Source organism: Phragmites australis, chromosome 2, assembly GCF_958298935.1.
Source record: "Phragmites australis chromosome 2, lpPhrAust1.1, whole genome shotgun sequence".
NCBI classification, from domain to species: domain Eukaryota; kingdom Viridiplantae; phylum Streptophyta; class Magnoliopsida; order Poales; family Poaceae; genus Phragmites; species Phragmites australis.
Window position 1 is genome coordinate 24,890,939 of NC_084922.1, and position 20,814 is coordinate 24,911,752.

General features: G+C 44.4%; 1 pseudogene; it reads right to left on the reverse strand.

Annotated features, from left to right (window-relative positions):
* Nucleotides 1–5,983: 5,983 nt before the first annotated feature.
* On the reverse strand, nucleotides 5,984–7,350 carry LOC133904171 (putative receptor protein kinase ZmPK1; annotated as a pseudogene).
* Nucleotides 7,351–20,814: the final 13,464 nt, after the last annotated feature.

The window sequence follows — 20,814 nt, forward strand, 5'->3', positions numbered from 1 at the left end:
AAGACCCGAGCACCGGTTAATTAATCGAATAGAATATCAATTCGAGGGAGTGGATACTTGTTCTTGATCATGACTACATTCAACGGATGGTAATCAACACACATCCGCAAAGTATCATCTTTCTTCTTAACAAAGAGCGCCAAGCATCTCCAAGGTGAGGAGCTTGGACGAATGAAACCCTTTTCAAGCAATTCCTGAATTTGCTTCTTCAATTCCGCTAACTCATTCGGTGATATCTGATAATACCTCTTTGAGATCGGGGCCGTATCGGGCAATAACTCAATGGAGAACTCCAATGTTCGGTCGGGTGGCATTCCTGGCAGTTCTTTTGGGAAGACATCAGGAAATTCACAGACGACTAGAATATCTAGGAGGATCGCGGTTGTGACAACCTTCAAGGTATAAAGGCAAGGATTGACATATTTAAGCTTCAAATGAATCTGGGCATTGTATAGACCATTAAGGGTGACGGTCCGTTGAGCACAATCAATGATATCCTTATTCTTAGTGAGCCAATTCATTCCCAAAATGACATCTATCCCTCTAGAGTCTATTACTAATAGATTTGCACAAAAGGGTATCTCATTAATAATAACCAACACTTTGGTCACACACTGATTAAAAAGAATGTTGGCTCTAGGTGCGTATATGAGATAAGGTGTAGAGGTGGCGCTAACTTTTAGCTCATGACACTGAGTATAACTCGTCGTTATGAATAAGTGAGAAGCTCCATAACCAAAAAGAATGACTACAAGAATAATGATGGAATTAAAATTTACAAGCAACATACCCATCAACACATTCACACCCTCTTGAGCTTCTTTGATGGTAGTGTAGCGCACTCGACCACACTTAGGGACATGCGTAGCCTAGGAGGCTTGTGGAGCGGGTTGGGCAGACTATGAAGGCCTTAGAACAGTCACTACAGCTCTGGGCTTCGGGTAAGGGCAATCCCGTGAATAATGCCCGACGCGCCTTGGAGGTTGTCCTTACAGAACAGAGAATAACATGGGTCGTTGGGGTCATCAGTCACACTCGCTTGCAAATCGACGGGTCTTGGAGGTTGTCCTTACAGAGCAGAGAATGATGGATGCCACACCATCCACGTCGGCCATGAAGCAATCGAGGTTGACACGTGAGATAGAGGAGGTTGAATCACGATCCGTGCATGTTGAGAACTCCCGCCTATGGAAGGCGATGGGACCCTCTTGCGCTTCTTCTCCTCCTAATGGTTCTTCAACTTGAACTCCACCTTGAGAGAGATGCTCAATAGCTTGTTGAAATCGGAGAACTCATACGCCGATAGCCGGTCTTGCATCTTGAAGTTAAGGCCGTTCACAAAGCGGTATTGCTTCCGCTCATCAGTGTTGACATCATCCTAAGCATACTATGCAAGATGGTTGAACACCTACACATACTCCATCACCGATCTGCCTTCTTGCTTGAGGTCCATAAACTCCCACCTCTTGATCTCCATAACGCCCTTAGGAATATGAAAGTCACAGAATGCCCAGTGGAACTTCGGCCAAGATACTCGGTGATTGGCGGGGTGTATGGCCAGAAAGTTGGACCACCACGTGCCCGTCGCACCCAGAAGCTGATGGGTGGCGAAGAGCGCCTTCTCATGGTCCTCGCATCGAAGGAGAGAGAGCTTTTGCTCAATCGTCCGGAGCTAGTGGTCGGCATCCAGAGGATCCTCAGCCCGCGTGAAGGTGGGCGGGTGAGTCCGCAGAAAGTCCGAGAAGTTATCTCAGCATCCGGCCCCACCTCCTCCTTGAGGGGCCATGTAACGCACTAGAGCTTCAAGGAGAGCCATCTGTGCTTGACGGTTTTTCTCAATCTACATGAGCACGTTTGCCATACTCAACGGCGGAGGCGGCGGAGAGTTATTTTCGTTGGAACCTTTGAGAAGATCACCTAGGCTTTGGTGGGTTCTCATCCTGTTGCAATGACAAGATGAAAAAGGCGCGAAAGATCAACCTCCAACATAGCAAATTCGCACCAGTCGGATCCAAACATGTGATGCATACCAAGGCATCATATATCAAGGAATATGCATGTTCAAAGTTATGGTACAAAACAACAACAAAATATGAAAGCATTCTCGATCCTTATCTACATAGTTCTTTCTCGAGTGCATCTCTCTCCATAATCATCCCAATCACATACATCACCCTTCGCACGAAAAGAATAAGCACTCGTGCAAATGGTGCTTGTACAACTCACCGCACAAGCGACATTTCATACGTAGTTACCCACACGTGTTCACTTCTTGTACTATCGTCTTACAGGACATCCCATGTAATCGCCACATGAGTAAACGACCATATCGACCATCATATGGTGGATGTTCATACATTATTACTAACATATTCACTTCATGTCCATCGCCGTACAGGACACACTGGGTTCCTACCTCGCACCGGTTGAACCCCCGATATTTGCCGCTATTGGGATGTATCAATGCAACATGATTAGAAAATGTATCATACTAGGAAATGACACAATGCATAAATAAATAATCCGAGTGCATCAACCAAGCATATGTTACACTTAGAGGTATAGTATAACAAGTTCATACATATTAATCACGAGGAGGCATAAAAAAACCTTTAATGGGTTGCTTATTGGGTTTAACACTCTTGCTAACCTACGTCTTAAGCATGTTTAGGCTACTTTATTAAACTACGCTCTGATACCACGCTGTGAAGAAACATCCAAACAGTATTCCAATTAGTCATTAAGTCGATCATTTCCTTAATCACGACTCTCATGACTAATTGAAATACCATCTCGGTAGTCCCAGCACGTGTTTTGTGCCCAAGATCGAAACACATGCTTTTTCAACGTTTAACATCACAACACAACTTAATAAAGAAGGAGTAATTAACATTAGATTACAAGTTCTTAAGCATTAATCAAGTTATTATAATTTATAGCAAAAGAGGGCTAAGATGAGATAAAAACCGACTCAACTCCTAACCAACAAAATAAACTACGCAACAAAAGACTAAAGACTATAAAACAAAAGAATGATGGAGCCATATGCCCTTAGACTCTAGCACAAAAGCACGACCTCCAAGTAGCTACCTACTCATGCCCGCCACCACCCTCGATAGGTATGAAGTAGCCAAAGACCAACTCCTCATCACCGGTAGCACCTGAAATAGCAACGTGAGTACAAATGTACTCGCAAAGCTTAATCCATAATGGACACTTATAAATAACCCGACTCTAAGGATTATGCATTTGTATGTTAGCAAGGATGCGGCCACATGGTTAAGTAAATTTCATATACGAAAGCAAATTTGACATACACATATGTGAGCATCTATACTTGACCAAAGTAACATACTAGCCGATAAACATCAACTGAACATAATGTAAAGGGAACCATATGACTAATATTTGTAAAGCACCATCTCAAACCATCAACCACATCAATTCACACTCGTAACTCTATGACTGCTACAAATATACAAAAGCATGCTCATGACCGAGAGCGCTACATTTCGAAATATTTTTACACCATGTAGGGTGTACAACTTTATCCACAAGACTTGAGGACTATACGGCTTGCACGACCACACAGGTCCTGACAAGGGGGTACTCATGTTAACCTTTCCCAATAAGCCACAACCATTTGAATCGTGCATCGCTCGGTGCGGAGCCCACTTTGGTTAACTCCTGGAGCAACTACAAGTGTCTCTACAAGCCCGCCCGCTCACACCATCGATGTTCAAGCCCAAATGATCACAGCTATAGAGGTATCCAGCTTGTCTTACCAGTAGATCAACATGTGGTAAGTACGGTAGGTGCTAGAGCCAACTGCAATAATGATCAGTGCTTAAGAGACGCAAGCGGTCTGTGGTGTCCGGATCCTCTCCCGACCTACCCAGGGGAACTCCACATCTAGACAAGAGAAATACCCCTAATACCATCCACATCTCGTCTCATCCAACCAACACCATCAACCCATCATTGTGATCATTATGCAAGTAATTAAAGCCTACGCTAACGAATGATGAAATATTTCACCGCTCGACTTCTACCGAGGACCTAAACACCTGCTAAGAATCACAATTTTAAGTTAGACAACATCATATTAAACCCAAGCTACAAGGATACGGATCAACAATTATTCACGATAGGAGAATTAGTACATCAATATAGGTTCTACCCATCATAAACCCGACATCGACTCGAACGCATGCATAACGTATATAAAGCATATTTATCACAATAAACACATATGATCCAAATAAATGGGAGAACTATGCTTAGATGCTTGCCTTGCTGCTCAGGTGACCGTATAATGCTACCTGCACAACACTAGTTGAATTCGGGGAGATTGGTGTCGTCTTCAACCACGCCCGCGTCACGCGTCGGTTCTTCGCTCACTAAAGAAGAACACATGCAATGATGAGCATGAATGAAGTGTGACAGTGTATGCTACAGTAGGTATAACAACATACTAAAAGTGTAAGACATGCGAAGAAATAACAAACTTCGCGATCTAACAATGTCAGAAAAGTACAGGAGGCCAGAGACTCTGGGCAATTCTCCGGACTCTCCAGGTTGCAGAGTCTCTGGATAATTCTCTGGACTCTCTGGAGTTCTGCAGAGAACGTGTTGTTTCGGAGTTTCTGGACTTTTCTCCGGACTCTCCGGATTTCTGCTGAGACATGTTCGTGCCGTTTCGTCGATCGATTTGACTTTCATGTTGAATCTATGCTACAAAGACATGCATATATACTATACAAAGGGTTCTAGACTCAAATTGCACCCTAAACCCTAACGATTTCTGAGTACAAAACAAGGGGGGTTTTCCCTGGGAAGTCTGGACTTTTATCCAGAGTATCTGGATTTCTGCAGAGATCAACTCAGAGGGGAAAGCTTGACCAATTTAGTTTGTGAGCCTCTTCAAACCAAAGGGAAATATGTTTGTGATAATTTATAGAGTTTAGAACTCACTCACCAACCTAGCAACTCAATTTCTAACTCAAATCTCACCAAAATCCCTCTAATTCACTCCAAAGCTCAAGAACACACCAACTTCACAACCTTAGCTCCAAATTCGGGATTCATCCAACCAAAATGTGCATCTATGCCATGGGAGCCTAGGAGACTCACCCAAAATGCTTTACTGAGCTTGTAGACTATCGGGGAAAGGTGAAAAAACTCAGGAAGAGGAAGAATGCCAATGCTCCTTGTGCTTCACTAAGAACACAAAAACGAGTCAATAACGGCTCAAATCCTTCAGGAAAAATGAAAATGAATTGGATGGATAAGAAGCTTGCGTGAGTACCACATGCATACCTTGATTCCTTCCCTTGAGGTGGGATTTTAGGGGAGAAGGAGGGAGTGCTTGAGAGAGGAAGAGGGGAGCTGTTGCTTGCCTTGGCTGGTTGGAGAGGGAGGAGCACGGGTGAGGGAGGGAGAGAGAGAGGGAGGAGCATGGGTGAGGGAGGGAGTGAGAGAGGAAGAGGGGAGCTGTTGCTTGCCTTGGCTGGTTGGAGAGGGAGGAGCACGGGTGAGGGAGGGAGAGAGAGAGGGAGGAGCATGGGTGAGGGAGGGAGTGAGAGAGGGAGTGGGCTGCTACCCAAGTGGAGAGAAGGAGAGAGTGGTTGGTCCACTCCGGTGGGACCCACGTGCTAGAGAAAGAAGTCTGTTTTTACTGCGAATTCTATTCTTTTCTCTCCCGATTTTATCCATTTGACTCAAAACGAAGTGCTCCGCTGTTCAAAAATGAAATTTCACAAAATTAAGCATAATGCTTAAGAAGTATGATTATGTTTAATTACGTGATTACGGATTTGGGATGTTACGAGTGGCCTAATGAAGAATGACGTCCAGAGATGACGGCAATGGATGACGACGTGAATGGATTGTGGGTGGGTTAAAATTTTGATTAGCCTTAACCCTAACCCTAATCCATGGTTGTGATACCATGTTACCAACCTTGGAGATTTTAAGGAGACAATCACGTTGTTAGGGTTGATGTGGATATATAGCCATGATATGGGTTAATATGGGCCTTAACAGATACTAGCATAATATTGGTATTCTTTGGGCTGCAGGTAAGACCAGAATGTTTGCAAGCCGAAGATGTTGAAGTGACTTTCTTAGGAAGTTTAACGTAGCTGTCTCCTGGAAAATAAGGATAAGGCTGGCTGTTGTATTGCCGATCTTTAGTGTAACATAGACCATCTCCAGCTTTGTATGCGAAAGATAAGCACAAGCAGCAATTCAAGCATATCTGCATGCATGCATCGAATGAGATTTACTTGTTTGAAGTCGGATCAAAGTCATAAAAGTCACCACGGGGAATCTTGGTGAATGTAAAATCCTCTCGTGGTTACCCACAGCTGACGCTGAATGTTGGCTTGCATCCTTCATTCCAGTTCGTCGGATCAGTCATCTCGTATCCTGGAGGACAAGTGCATCCGAGACCCAGTGAGTACTCACAAATTCCATTTTTCCGCATAACCCATGCACATATCACATATGCAGTACAGCCTCCCCTGTGACAGTCCACTTGCCATTTGATGCATTCAAGCTATATATTCTGAAGTTGCCGTCATAATCGATGGTGGTCCTTCTCTTGACCGTGAATCCTAAATCTGAAGCTGTCATTCTGAATCCATCACTTGACAGGAAATTGCCATCATCATCCAGGACTACTATCTTGCTGCTATTGAATCTAGCTCGTCCGTTTGCAGTGCATTGTAATCTGGACTTGGCCAGTATATGCTTGTGATGTCTGGTGCACTGTACAGGAGACGTAAGATGTTGCCATTGTCAAAATATAGGACATGATACCCAGATCGAGAGATCAACCTTGTTTCTCTTGTCAGTCGCTGTGAAGGAAGCAAGGTGTCAGTCAATGAATCAAAGCTCTGCCATACTACCTTATCAGTGGAGGCCCTGACTACAAGGTTGTCACTGTTGAGGAGAGCTACTCTGTGGTGCGCTTTCCCCAACTTGTCTTGATCTCCCACACCGTGGAGCCATTGACACCAGTAAGGAGCAAGTTACCTTCACGGTTCAAGGAGATCCTGGAGCCACGGCCGTTCACCGAAGAGCCAGGATTTGCTGTCAGACAACAACCTTGTTGGTGGCGTGGGTGAACCAGGTGGTGGAGAAGTAGTAGGCGTTTGTGCCCTCTCCATATGAGTAGAAGCCACAGGAGAAGGTTGTATCTGGGGAGACCAGGAAGGTCTCCCTGTGATCTACTTGCAGAGATGAACCTGTGCTTATGGTCTGCCATGGGGATGTACGAGAGCACAACTGAACGGAGAGGAAGGAAACAAAGATTGGATAGAGGAACCTGTGCTTATGGTCTGACATCCTTTCTGGTTGTTGGGGGTGATGATGGGAAGAAAAAGATTTGGTTTCTTCATGTACGTTGTGGCATGTGAGGCTCCTTCAATCTTTCCTCTCCTGCCTGTTTTGCCACTGTTATGTGTCGAAGCTGTTGGTTATGACTGGAAGGACTCCACCGAAGTTGAGTTCATCTGGCTTGCAGTGCTATGAGAATATACAATATTACTTTAGTCATGTGGGTTACTCTCGTATTGAACATCTGCCCTTACAGATTGTGATCTTATTTGGCGAGTAGTCTTCCTTTTCTTTCTTTTCTTCTGGACGAAGAGCGAGGTTCTTTCTTTGTTTTAAAATACAAAATGATGTCCTTTTTTTATTCCATTGGTGTGCTACACTAGCTAGTGAAAAATGAGCAAGGGTATTCGCATTTGTCTCGATGGGTGTGAAGGGTGAGAAAGCTAGCCGAGCCGAATAGGATCCATTTAGGCAGTTGGAACGTGGGGTCCTTAACAGGTAAGTTGTAAGGGTTAGTTGATACAACAGTTAGGAGACATATAAATATGCTATGCGTCTAGAAAACTAAATGGAAAAGACAAAAGGCGAAGGAGGTGGAGAATACTGGCTTCAAGCTATGGTACATGGGGATCACGAGTAGAAATGGAGCATCGTGATCGACAAGAGCCTCAAGAATGGAGTGGTGGACATCAGGGGGCACGGAGATAGGATTATCCTTGTTAAGCTGGTTGTTGGGGATTTAGTTTTGAACGTTATTAGCTTGTATGCCCCTCAAGTAGGTCACAATAAGAGTGTCAAGAGACAATTACAGGAAAACCTAGATGACATGGTTAGTAGTGTGCCTATTAGCAAGAAGCTTTTCATAGGAGGAGACCTCAATGGCCATTAGGTGCTTTGGGTTTGGCGGTATGAACCAAGAGAGAGAGGATGTTTTGAACTTTGTTGTGGCCTATGACCTGATAATAGCTAACACTTTCTTTAGAAATAGGCAATCCCATTTAGTGACCTTTAGTAGTGGTCACCACTCTAGCCAGATTGATTTTATCCTTGCAAAAAAAAGAGGATAGACATGCTTGCTTAGATTGTAAGGTGATACTTGGGGAGTGTGTTGTCCCTCAACATAAGCTTGTGGTGGTTGAATTTCGCTTTCGCATACGTGTTCAATGGGACAAAGGCGCCAAAATCGCAAGAATGAAGTGGTGGAAGCTCAAAGGAGAGGTGGCATAGAATTTTAAGAAGAGGGTTATTAACAAGGGCTCTTGCAAGAAAGTAGAGAATGCAAATGACATATGGATAAAGATGCCAACTTGCATTAGGAAGGTGGCTTCAGAGGTGTTTGGGGTGACCAATGGAAGCAGGTGCGAAGCTAAAGATATTTGGTAGGGGAACGAAGATGTTTAAAAAGCTATCAAGGAGAAGAAAGAAATTTTCAGATGCTTACACTGTGACATGAGTACGGACCATATAGAGAAGTACAAAGTGGCAAAGAAGATCGCAAAATGAGCTATGAGCAAAACAAGGGGTCGGGCTTATGAGGACCTTTATCAGTGGTTGGGCCCAAAGGGAGGAGAAAAGGACATCTATAAGATAGCCAAGATCCATGAAAGGAAGACGAGGGACGTCAACCAAGTCAAATGCATCAAGGATGGGACCGGTCGACTTCTGGTGAGAGATGATGAGATCAAGGCTAGATGGAAAGAGTACTTAGATGAACTGTTCAATGGGGAGAAGGGGAGCTCTACCATTGAGCTGGACAAATCTTTTGATGATACCAACAGAAGATTTGTACAGAGGATTCATGAAGTTGAGGTCAAGAAAGCTTTAAAAAGGATGAAAGGAGGTAAGACGATAGGTCCTGATAGTATCCCCATTGAGGTGTGGAGATGTCTTGGAGACATAGCAATAGCATGGCTAACTAAAATCTTCAACCTAATTTTTTGGTCAAACAAGATGTCCGAAGAATGGAGAAGTATATAGTATCAATCTTTAAGAATAATGAAGATATTCAAAGTTATACTAATTACTGTAGAATTAAGTTGATGAGCCATACAATTAAGCTATGTGAGAGGGTTATTGAACATCGTCTAAGAAGAATAACGAGCATTACTAAAAACCAATTTGGTTTCATGCCTGGGAGGTCGACCATGAAAGTGATTTTCTTGATAAGGTAACTTATAGAGAGATATAGAGAACAAAAGAAGGACTTACATATGGTATTTATTGACTTGGAGAAAGCTTACGATAAAATACCAAGAAATAACATGTGATGGGCCTTGGAGAAATACAAAGTCCCAACAAAGTACATTACCCTTATCAAGGATATGTACAATAATATTGTGACAAGTGTTCGAACAAGTGAAGGTTTCACCGATGACTTTCCGCTTAAAATAGGACTACATCAAGGGTCAGCTTTGAGCCTTTATTTATTTGCTTTGGTGATGGATGAGGTCACAAGGGACATTCAGGGGGCTTTGGTGATGGATGAGGTCACAAGGGACATTCAGGGGGATATCCCTTGGTATATTCTCTTTACTGACAATATGGTGCTAGTTGATGAGAGTACCATAGGGGTTAATAGAAAATTAGAGTTGTGGAGATATACTTAAGAATCGAAAGGTTTTCGACTTAGTAGGACCAAAACTGAGTATATGAAATGTGATTTCGATGCTACTAGGCTTGAGTGAGAAGACGTTAGTCTTGGTGGAGAGGTGGTTCCCAAAAAGGAAATCTTTCAGTATTTGGGATCGATACTACAGAAGGATAATGATATCAATGAAGATGTTAGTCATAGAATCAAAACTGGATGGATGAAATGGCGCCAAGCTTATAGCATCCTCTGTGATAAGAAGGTGTCACAAAAGTTTAAATGTAAGTTCTATAGGACGGTGATTCAACCTGTGATGTTGTATTACGTCGAATGTTGGCTAACTAAAAGGTGACATGTCCAATAGTTCAGTGTAGCAGAGATGCGTAGGTTGCGATGGATTTATGGTCATACAAGAAAGAATCGAATCTGAAATAATGATATATGTGATAGGGTAGGGGTAGTGCCAATTGAAGAAAACTTGTCCAACATTGATTAAGATGGTTTAGTCATATCTAACGGAGACCTCCTGAGTTATCTGTGCATCGCGGGATACTGAGACGCGCTAATAATATGAAGAGAGGCAGGACTCAACCAAACCTAACATGGGAGAAGTCTATAAAGAGAGATTTGAAGGAATAGAATATCCCCAAAGAACTATCTATGAATAAAAACGCGTAAAAATTAGCAATCTATGTGTCAGAACCATAACTTATACATCAATCTCCTTATACCGTTATTACTTTTATTTTCTTACTATTACTAGTATATTTATTAAAATTATTATTTTCACATCATCTTTTTAGTTAGATCTTATGAGTTTCATCTCTAGTCTATCCTAAGTTACTTGGAAAATTGTTGTAAGTAGTAGTATTGGTTATTTGGTAGAGATCTCCATGCAGTAATGTATTTTTTTCTGCAATACAGTCTACAGTAATTCAGTCAGTATAGTTGAACTTCACTCTAAAAAAAAGTATAGTTGGACTTCATGGCTGTCTGTGCGCTTAGGCCTGTTTCCATGTGATCAACTAGCAGCTTCCCAAAAAAAAAAAAAAAGAATGGTCGCCATCATGGTCATGTTTAGTTTGGTTTTCTACGTTGTGCTACTAATACACATGACTATGGGTTGGATACTTGGGGTCCCTTCTGGCCTCTATTTTTGACGGCAAGTGGGAACAAGTGCTAAGAGCTGACTCACGCAACATGCACCGTACATGTAGTCCCTCCCTTTCTTTTTTACCCTCGTACCTTCCTATCACGACACATCTATTTTCTTACACGGTCATGAAGACGTTATCAAAGATTCTAACTCCGTTTGGTTGTTTCACAAGAAACCTGATTTGTATAGTTTGTTGTTCAGTCGTTGTCTTCTCGAGTCTCATTTGTCAATTATTTTATAACGCTCCGACGGAGAACTAGCCAAAGCTGCCACGTCAATCGGATCTAGGCAAATTGATTAGGTCTCCATTGGCCTTCTGTGGACACGGTAGTCTATCTCCTCGTGATATCCTTGCGGTTCTCGGTGTTCTTCATTCTGTTGTAGCATCTCTTTACAGTGTCTCGTGAGTGTGTGACATCCTAAGATTGCGCTAGTGTTCTTACGTATCAAATTATTTTAGATGCCACCATAATTCTTTCTAAGGATAAGAGGCAGCAGGGCCCGTGATTCGGCTTTCATTACCTCGAAGATCTAATTAAGAAAAAAAAGGCTATTTTGGCTCCTTCAACTCTTGCTTCAATCCGATTTTGCTCCTTCAACCGAAAAACTAGGTACATTGACCCCCTTAATAATTAAAATCATTTATGTTTCCTCGCTGAGTGGGTTTGGACAGTGATTTTATCCAATGTGAATCACACGTGGTAGTAAGCCCCACATGTCATATAACATCTCGACCTCTTCTTCTTCCCTCGTTTTGACATATAGGGGAGGCGTCGTGGGGCTGTGCAGTGACTGCAAACAGCATGTTTTGACATGCAGAGGAGGCACACGCGGCCGATGGCATAGGCGGACGCGCGAAGCAGCTCCTGCAGCGCCGCCAATAGTAGGGGCCGTGTCGCTGCCATGGAGCTCACGCGGCGACGGTGCTGAACACGGACAGTCTGGCGCTGCTCGCGCTCAAGTTCGAGGTATCTGTGGACGACCCAACCAGGGCAAGCTCCGGCTCATGTCGATGAGGGGATTCACTCCATGCATTGAGTTGATGCTCGAGCACCATTCAGTTTGGCTAGGAATGCACCGTAGTGCCGCTGCCGCGTAGCACGTTCTCTCTCCCCTCTGGCTGCCATGGACAGCTCCACCCAAGCCACTCCATCGCCGGCTAGCTTTAGAAACCGACTCCTCGTGTCGAAGCGATGCTCATGCGCCCGCTGCCGTGCTCAATTTCAGTGGAACCAAGCCCATCTTCTCCGACGTTGACACCCTGCTTCGACCATCGCCCCTCTCCGACACCCCGCTGATTCGGGTGCATCTCCAACTAATTCACCACGCATGCATGATCTCCAGGACACCACAAATCTCCCAATGTCCCTTATATGGCGGCGAACCGCTATGTGAAGCTATCGTCGTGGCCCTGCTCCGACTGCCATTGTTCGCCATTGTGCCGCCGATAGGATCCATCACCGCTTGATTCCTCGCATTGACACTATCCGTGTGAGGCCACGAAGCCGGCCATGCCGCTCGTTGCCACCGTGACACATCGTGGAAGCCCGCCCACTGTGGCCTCCCTTGCTTCGGTCGTTCGGGCCACCGTCACCCGTTGTCTCGACGCCACTCCATCCAATTCATCAGCTCCACAAGCTCCGCGGTTGTCCACTGATTCTGTAGCCATTAACCCCTTCACCTGCGCTAGTCTCGAGCGAGCTGCCGCCATGAGCCCCTTACTGATGTTCAATCTAGGCACCGCTTGTCTCCGGCGAGCTCCCAAATTGCTTCCCTCAACTATTGCGATGAGCTTCATGCTCGCGCCTCGTATGGATAGAGTTGATGGCCGATGCAACAACACACCGAGGACGTTAACGATGACATGCAGATCAACAACGAGTTCAGCGGGAACAACGATGTGACCGATGAGATCGGCTTGGATTCGGAGACTTCATGTCTGTGTTCTTGATGCTGTGGTGACCTTCAATGTCATCAAAACCATTTAACTCTTTGGTGAGTTAGCAGGTTGAGTTGTCGCCATGTAGAATGAAATCACCATCAAAACTAGTTAAGAAGGTAAATTACAGTGGTTTGAATAGTTGAAGGAGGTGAGATATCTGATTTTATGGTTCAGAGAGGACAAATAGACTCAAGCAATAATTTAGAGAGACTCTAAGTATGATAGCAAGTGCCAAGATATAATCTTTGGTAAACAGTAAATAGTGGTACTAGTCTACCTTGTGCTGAAAATAACTGTTGTCGTATTCTTCCAAGCTGGCAGATGGAGTGGCCCACCAAGGCACCAACCAGCCCAGATACTAACCTCCAACTGGCCCACTTGCTAGCAACCTCGAGCATTTGTCGCACTCCTTGCCACGCCATGGCCCGACTTCATAGCATTTACAATGGTTTAAGCCCTCTCGTCCTTGCCACCGTGCTTGCCGCAGGCGGCTGGCACTGAGCTCATTAGCTATTAATACTCGTCACTACTGTAGAAACCCCCTTCACTGTCAGCTCCAAAACCACCTTCACTGCCGGTTTTGGAGCCGACAGTGGGCAACGGGCAGTGATAGTCATGGACTATCACTGCCGGCTCGGTGGACTGGCAGTGAAGGGCCTTATCACTGCCGGCTCAAGGATTCAGCCCGCAGTGATACCCAAGGCATCACTGCCGGCTAAATCCTTCAGCCAGCAGTGTTTTGCCTTTCCTGCCTCCCCTCCTCCCTCTCTCTGTCCTCTCTGTACTCCCTCTCACTCCTCATCCCTCCGTCTCTCTCTCTCAATACATGCATACAATGATACATATATTTAATGTAAATCAATAATAAATGCACCTTCATTAATACATAGTAATGAACACATATTTCAAGTCATAGACATCGACAAACACACATATGTACATAATAGTTCTCACAGGTCACCCCCTGAAAAGTCGGTCGAGTTCAGCCAGTCCAGTATCCCACTACCTCTACCTCTTCCTCTCCCATGATGAGGACCGTGTCTCCGCACTGTCTACTGTTGGCGTGTGTACATCCGGGGACGCGGGGGGGGGGGGGGCGATGGTGGTGGAGCGTTGGACCCGGCCACACCTGATCGACCGCAGCGTCGCCTAAGCTCTAGGCTTGTTGGCGTGTCAAAGACATCGAAGTCTGACGCCTGAACACCTCTACGGTTTGAGCCTTCGGCCTCCTCTGCAGCACACTAACGGGCCACCCTCTCGTCCTCCTCCTCCTGGGCACACTTACGGAATGCACCTTCTTGCTCCTCCGCAGCACACAGCTGACGGGCCAGCCTCTCATCCTCCTCCTGGGCACGCTTCCTGGCCGTTGCTTCTTGCTCCTCCTTCGCATCATCGTTGGAAGGCCATCCCGTCAATACCAACTTCGCATCATACATAGTAATTCATATCATTCATTAATAAATAGTAATTAATGACATACATTAATATCGTGTCATTTGGCGAAATATAATACGTTGTCAAGCCCCTTGGTAGCCTTCCTCCTTGTCGCATAATCTCTACTAGATGGAATGGTGTCATCTGAAGATCTGTGACGTGTGGATGGCACGATCGGTTCATGAAACTCGCTGTTTGGGATGATAATATGTTCTAAGAAGAACCCGACGATCTGTTCTTGAAGGGCATGTATTTCTGCAGGTTGTAACGCATTTGTGCATAGTTTGGAATGCTGCGTTTGAAGAATCGAAAGAATTAGTCCTTGAACACGTATATAAATTGAAAAGAAGGTATCGATATGTTATTTCATACCTCAAGATCATTGAACCTAATAGCGTCTCCGTCCGGGCTGAATGCGTGCATGTTAGTAACAACATAAACTGTGCAGAGATTGTTGCCGGCTGCCTACCTCATACACTTCAAGAGAAAAGGATTCATCAGTGGAATTAATTGAACCTTTTTATTCAGTAGGAAATTCAAGACATGAATATTCCCTGCGTATCAGAAAGTCAGTTTTTACATCATATTGCTTCCTGAATGGAAAGTAGATGATACTCTTTTTTCGGTATCTTGTGTATGCCCTGTACGTGAATATGAATACCAATTAAACTTAGATGCAATTGTCGAGAAGATTAAATGATCGAGTTAACCTATTTAGCATGTCGATGAGGTGTTGGTAAGTCGTCTGATCTCTCTTTTGTGAGTCCAAGACAATGATCTTGCTCAAGTTTGGGTGGATGACAAGGAGGATCCAATGAAAACTGCAGAATATGTCACCATAGCACATTAGTACTAGAATCTAGTTGCCCATAAAATGAGGACGCCCTAGTGCGCAAACACGTACTCATAATTGTAGGGTAAGAGTATGAGTTTCTTGTATTGGTGGTGAAGCAGACACTTCAATAAGTAGTCCTCTGTGAAGTCTGGATTCTCCCTTATAAGTTTCTGGTTCACAAGCCCAAGATCGATGAATCCTACTTTCTTATCTAAGTCTTGTCCGCATGCTTGGATCTCCATTCTACGAAAGAGAGAAGTTAGCTATACAATTTCAAGGTACAAGATCATATAACGTGAATTATATGCATAAGTCACTTACAGAGTCCACACTCTGACTATAGCCACATCGAGGGCATCTACCTTATACAATTCATACAAGTTCTTGAAATACACCTAGAAGGAGCCATCCTCGTTGAGGAAATAATCATTTGTATATCTTACGGGGAACGCCTGAAAACCCTGTCTGGAATGCTCCAAGTACCACTGATATAATCGGCACATTTGAGTTGTAAGGTTTCTTTCTATATCTAGTTTGACCAAAGGTTTGGTCAACTCAAATGGCCATGTAACATCCATAATTTGGATATCCGCTCCCACAGTAAGCCGTGCTAGTTCCTCTGCTGTTATTCTTGATTCAGCTAGGAAGTCCGCAATGCTTGGAGCATCCTTAATGATTGGGCCTGACTTGCTATTGGCCTACTTCTTGCTGATACGTTCATAGTCAGTCGGCGGCTTTCTTGAAGATGCCCCCGTTTGTTTAACTTTGGCCATTTTCGTGAAAAATTTCACGGCATCTTCAGGCACAACAGGCTTCGGTGGAGGTGGTGGAGGATGGAAATGAGACGTGACACTGACATCCACAATCTTTTTGGTTTCCTCAGCAGTGAGTGAATAGACATCTTTTGGTTCCACCAACTTCTTAGATGCCATTGACTTTTTAGATGATGTAGTCTACTTGGATGCTGAGGAACCTGATCGTGTTTTTTGAGCTGATGGTTGGGTTCTTGATGGTGCTGGCTTCTTGAGCGGTGGACTTATTTGTGGCGATGGCTGAGGAGGTGGACTTCTTCTAGGAGATGGGTGAGGAGAGGGAGATCTAAGAGGCGCTGACGGCCCAAGGTGTACTGAAGAGTAGAGGTTCTCGGGAGCTGTCCCTGGTGGAAACACTATGTAGGCCTTCTCCCACGCGATGAATGTGTGCTCGTTCTCTCCTATAGTGTTCGCCCCTTCCTCTGCGGGGTAGTCCACCTCAACATGGCGGTACTGGTCAACTACCTCATCTACTTCGACGATAGCGTAGCCCTCTAGTATTGGACGTCCGTGCAATTGTTCATGGGAGCCACGGGGATAAGCCACGCCGGAAGCCACCTTGATTGTAATGTTCCTAGCACCAATGTGTAGTTCACACGGTGTCCGTGCTGTGATGAGGTCTACAGGATAAGTGATGTAGTCAGCTCCCGGAACTCCCGTAGACACACAGCTACTCTGACGACCACCGGGACTAGAGTGCGCACCATCAGGAGACGCTTTCGGCCGTTCCTGTTCCCTCATAATGGCACCCCATTGACGCACGAGCGCTTGGGACACTGCTTGTGCTATTTTTTCTTCTGTATGTTCCCTCTCCTTTTTTAGCTCTTATTCAAGCATTTCCATCATCCTAGCTTGTTCTGCCTCTTGCGCTGCTTGGGATCTCTTTCGACTCTTGTAACTGTCGACGTCGCCTGGGAATCCAAATTTCCAACCCATCACCCCAACATCTCGTGTGCGACCACCGTGCTCCTTATTTCCCAGGGCCAAGGTGAGCTCATCCCTATCCCTGTCTGTCTTGAAAGAGCCTTGTGAAGACTACTCATGGGCTTCCGCAAGCTTTTTTGCAAGATCTTGCGTCGCTTCCAGGTCTTTGGAGGTCGTAAAGGATAAGTTTCCATCAAACGAGTAAGAAGCACCCCTCCCAAGAAGGAAGTGTGTTGATCGTTTGCTCCAGCCCTCCGTCTCAGGCGTGACACCTCTCTCTCACAGTTCATATAGCTATTGTTGCCACTGCCTTTCTTTCCTCACGTACCCACGACTGCCGACTCTGTGGGGGTACATGTTCTTCTTCGAGTTTGCTTTGTTCACCTCACTCAACCTCTGTGCTTCTTCCAACAACTTGTACTCCGCAAAGGCTTGCCAATGATCTTCCAATTATGGCCATTTACGGAAATATGGTGTTGTACCTTTCTGCACATACGTTATGTTCAGTGTCCCCTTCCAGTTCTTAAATGAAAGGCCCATGATCATTAGCGTCTTACGCTTAACTACTTCCATATCTGTCTCTTTAGGGAAGTTGAACTTCTCTAATATCTAGGGCCACAAGATATCGTTCTTGATCGAATCAAGAACCACGTGCGGATCACCTCATTCACCAGTCTACAATCTGTAGCTGATGGGCACGTAATCCTTAATAGCAATCCCACAGACTGACTTGTATGGCCCCATAACTCTCTCTGGTGCAGTTGGCTCCCTTGCTGGTGAGACCTCCGTGATCACAAATCGTCCCGTAGGCATCTTCGAGGGACCTCGGACATGATGCCGCTCCTGGGATTGCTCATGTCGTGACCCTCCGGAGCATCAAGCATCTGCGCATAAGCGAAAAAACTATTGGGAACCTATATGATAATATGTACAACAGATGCATTCATCTACTTATAAATTACCTCATCGCCTCCACATGCGTCTGTTTGGTCCAGGTTGAGGTAGTGGCTCGGGCTACCTTCTTCAATGTTTGATGGCGGCACTACATCTCCTTCTAACATCTAGCTTGGATTGGCGGTTGGTGATGCCATCACTTCTTGGGAGTTCTGCATACGATGACGACGAGTGGTTTAGTATTCTACATATAAAGAGCAGAGGAAGGAGGAAGATAGAGATAAAGCTGACGAAGGAGGGAGGGAGGTTGTCGAAAGAGTGAGATAACCATGAAGGAATCGATAGGTTACGACCACATTTAACAAAAAAAAGTTGCATCTTACAAAGAAAAATAGGCATAAAGGTACTGACAGTTGACACATTGATCTTACAAGTGACATCATCTTACATAGCAAAATAATGATGATTACAACCAGAACTAGGATTATGATATCTTTACACATGAAATCACATTTCTTATTTTCAAAGTTAGCCAATTTTAGCTCGGCTTGGATGACTTGACTGTTGTATGCCGCAGCAGCTTCGTGTTCGGACTTGTATCCTTTGTAACATGCTCCTTTGAATCCATTAACTTGTGCGTGGCATTCCTCCCAACTAAAGAACACTCCACTTTGCTAACCATGATGAACAACATACCATGTCATAGCAGTCCTAAATTTTAGAGAATATGCAAAAATGATATACTACAAACCACACTAACACCAAAAAATATTACTGCGAAGAAAAGATAAAATGGCCTTATTAGGACTTCAATACTGATTACCTGTTCGGAGAGAAAGCATTCTTCTCAAGTCAGCATTTATGTGCCAGTCCTACTAGTTCAGAGAGCAGCTTCTCTCAAGACGAGCTGGACGCCCTATCTGAGGTTGACCTCTAGAGTTTTCTTTTAGCCCAGCTAAAAGAAAACTCTAGAGGTCAACCTCAGATAGGGCGTCCAGCTCGTCTTGAGAGAAGCTGCTCTCTGAACTAGTAGGACTGGCACATAAATGTTGACTTGATAAGAATGCTTCCTCTCTAAACAGGCCATGTTGAAGCATCCTCGAGCCATATCATCATCGCCACTATTTATATTTTCCTATACCATGCCACCCTCTGTACTTCTTTTTTTTCTACATGCATGACTCCAGCCTTGTGCAATTCGTACATGAATAGTATGCAATGCTTGGAAATGTGATTATTTTCTCCTAGGCAATGATCAAGTAGTGAACTCCCTTGTGAATTTTGGATTACAAGTTTCATTTGTATACGGATGCTGTTTGAATTGGATGACAATCTGATACATCAATCATACTTCATTTCTTCCTATTGGTTCTCAATAACCACATATCAAACTGCCCGATAATAGCATGCATCAAGCAAACATCGGTCACAATTAACATACATGTGCTATGAAAATAATCACAATGGATGAAAATAAACTGCATCAGTGAAGAATAAACTGCATCAAGCAAACTACCTGCTGGTTTTTGAACTCTAGCAGAACAAACTTTACACCACTACCAGGATAAACTGTGAAAAGGGACCTCTGTTACCAATTCGGTCTGTTACCAATGCAACTATGATACATTATCATCTAGTTCTACTTCATTAATCACAATGGTGTTTCAGCACAGCTCATAGTTCACCCAATACCAAGTTTCAAACTGATAGCGATCGGTGAGGCACCCAATACCAAGGAGGGCTGGGGATTTACCTTTGCTCTATCGGTCGACGAGGCGGGTAGGCGCAGACAATGGCGGCACGAGCGGGATGGCGGTGTAGGGGATGGAAACGGCGGTGTAGGGGATAGGGGCACGGGGGGGACGACGGTGTAGGGGACGGAGACGGCAGCCTCAGCTTCGAGACAGGGACGACGGGGCTCTGGGGATGGGGACGGCAAGGCTCCAGAGACGGCGAAGTCAGGGAGGATGCGGTGGGGATGGCGGCGTCGGGGAGGATGTGACGGGGACGGCAGTGTCAGGGAGGAGCCAGCGGTGTCACGGAGGGCACAGGCAGGGCTCAATTTTTCTAAGTGTCAGAAGGCAGGCGTCGAACAATATAATATAGGGGAGGGCTTTCACTGCCGACTCAATTTGAGCACCGGCAGTGAAAGGGTACCTTCACTGCCGGCTCAATATAACGACCGGCAGTGAAAGGGTACTTTCACTACCGATCCAATAACTTCACCAGCAGTGAAAGTAGTTTCACTGCCGGCCTAATATGTCCACCGGCAGTGAAACCCCTTTCCCTGCTGGTGGCTTCGGGTGCAAATTTTTTTTCAAAGTTTCGCACGCGCGCAAAGAGACTCGAACCCACGACCTGCATAAGTAAGACCGAACAAAACGTTGCGCTACTCAAATGATTTCGATTTAATTTGTACTATCTATACTTATTAACATTCTGTTGACCTAAAATCCTAATACATATTTATTTAAATTTGATCTTGCTATATACCAAAATTATGTTTTGTATATACCTAAATTTTCTAGTTCAATTTTCTAATACAATAAATAAATAAAATAAATATGTTCATAACTATAGCTAATTCATTAAAAATTGAAAATAAATATGCTCATAACTATAGGTAATTCATTAAAAATAAAAAATAGTAATCATAGAAATAGTGCTAGCTTGTGCCATTGCTAATTGATTATTAAAAATCAAAAATCAATATGCTCAATAATAAAGACATCTTCCACCATAAACTAGAAACTGAAGGTTCCATAACAAAAGTGAGGTATATTAATTGCATCTAAAACAAATTCATACATAGTAATTAATACAATTTAGCTACTTTGTCTTAATGATTCGCCCTTCATTATGATCACGACGTACATAGGGAGGTTTGTC